Source organism: Physeter macrocephalus, chromosome 9 (assembly GCF_002837175.3).
Source record: "Physeter macrocephalus isolate SW-GA chromosome 9, ASM283717v5, whole genome shotgun sequence".
Classification (NCBI taxonomy): Eukaryota; Metazoa; Chordata; class Mammalia; order Artiodactyla; family Physeteridae; genus Physeter; species Physeter macrocephalus.
Window position 1 is genome coordinate 70234036 of NC_041222.1, and position 2176 is coordinate 70236211.

Here is a 2176-nt window from a genome sequence, read left to right on the forward strand (position 1 = left end):
TAGTTTTTTAAGGAACCTCCATACTGTTCTCCATAGTGGCTGTATCAATTTACATTCCCACCAACAGTGCAAGAGGGTTCCCTTTTCTCCACACCCTCTCCAGCATTTATTGTTTCTAGATTTTTTGATGATGGCCATTCTGACAGATAAATGCTGAAGAAGGTTGTGGAGAAAAGGGAACCCTCTTGCACCAATGGTGGGAATGTAAATTGATACAGCCACTATGGAGAACAGTATGAAGGTTCCTTAAAAAACTAAAAGTAGAACTCCCATATGACCCAGCAATCCCACTACTGGGCATATACCCTGAGAAAACCATAATTCAAATAGAGTCATGTACCACAATGTTCATCGCAGCTCTATTTACAACAGCCAGGACATGGAACCAATCTAAGTGTCCATCAACAGATGAATGGATAAAGAAGATGTGGCACATATATACAATGGACTATTACTCAGCCATAAAAAGAAACAAAATTGAGTTATTTGTAGTGAGGTGGATGGACCTAGAGTGTGTCATACAGAGTGAAGTAAGTCAGAAAGAGAAAAACAAATACTGTATGCTAACACATATATATGGAGTCTAATAAAAAAAAAAAAGGTCATGAAGAACCTATGGGCAAGACAGGAATAAAGATGCAGACCTACTAGAGAATGGCCTTGAGGACACGGGGAGGGGTAAGGGTAAGCTGGGACCAAGTGAGAGAGTGGCACGGACATATATACACTACCAATTGTAAAACCGACAGCTAGTGGGAAGCAGCCGCACAAGAGGGAAGAGATATGGGGATATATGTGTATGTATAACTGATTCTTTTTATTATAAAGCAGAAACTAACACACCATTGTATAGCAATTATACTCCAATAAAGATGTTTTAAAAAAAAAGAAAGAAAGCACTGTTTTAACATGAGAGAAATACAACATTAAAGTTTTGATTTTACCAACATATTTTGGTCACTTACAAAATATTTACAGTCCATGAAATTAAATATAAATATAAATAAAATCAAGCTATAAGATAAGGCAAAGATGCTGATTCTAAATAAATTTCATAACAGAGAATCTATACTTTATACCAGTGTGTTCCAATTATTACTCCTTATAATTAAGCTCTTCCTTCACAAGTCTTTATGGAAAGCAAGAAAAAACAAGAACAATAATAAAACACACACACAAACATAGCAGAACACCGGGACACATGGGTCAGCCACGACTTATTTACATGACAAATCTTACCTTCTTTTTCTGCTGACATGTACAGTCTTAGTCCACACAAACGTTTACACACACACACACACACACACACACCCCAAACTTACAGTTCCTGGGCTGATTTAGTGAATGCCTTAAGGATAATGTCACTGTTAAAAATGTCTGAAACCTGAATTAGGTAAATCACAATTTGGGGTCTGAAGATGTACTTATATTTCAAAATTTTACTACATTATCATTCCATTTTATAGGCAAATAAATAAGGTTACGAAAATTCATGCAATTATCTTATTTTCACCCAACAGGTGGGGGCATCTGTGGTGTGGTGGGGCGACAAGACTTAGCCAGAATTGGAATCGGGTCTCTTGATTGCTACTCCACGATTCAGTTGAGTTGACTATTCTGGAAATCAGTAATAAGAAAGTATCACTTCTAATGCAGCAGTAATTAAGTAGGGTTTCTCTATCCCTGTATGTTTCATTTAATCTTTTTAAAGTATCAACACACACGCCTCCTTTTATAAACATGGCACTTCAAAAACTGGAGTTACTATAAGGTATAAGCTATGATCGAGGATTTCCCAATTTACACCACAGTCCTAACAGCAAGTCACTGCTACGCAGGAGCAGGCTCTTCTTCAGTCACTTCTATCTCTGTGAGACTATGATTGCTTGATACGGTAAGAGAAGGAAAATCCAAGATGATAAAGGATAAAAATATCCAGCTTGCATTTTGCCAAGTCTCTTCCAATCAATCTTAAATATCTGCCATTTGAAAACCATATATAAGATTAATCCTACTAAGCTACAATGGCCATGTGAATTTGATCTTTTTGAAGAGATACTCAGAGTCATGAAGAAAGAATGAAGTCTAGGTCAAAATCTCAAAGGAAACAACTGGCATATATGCCAGAAAGGATCTACACATGTATGTGAAACAACTATTAAAATTCACCATAAAT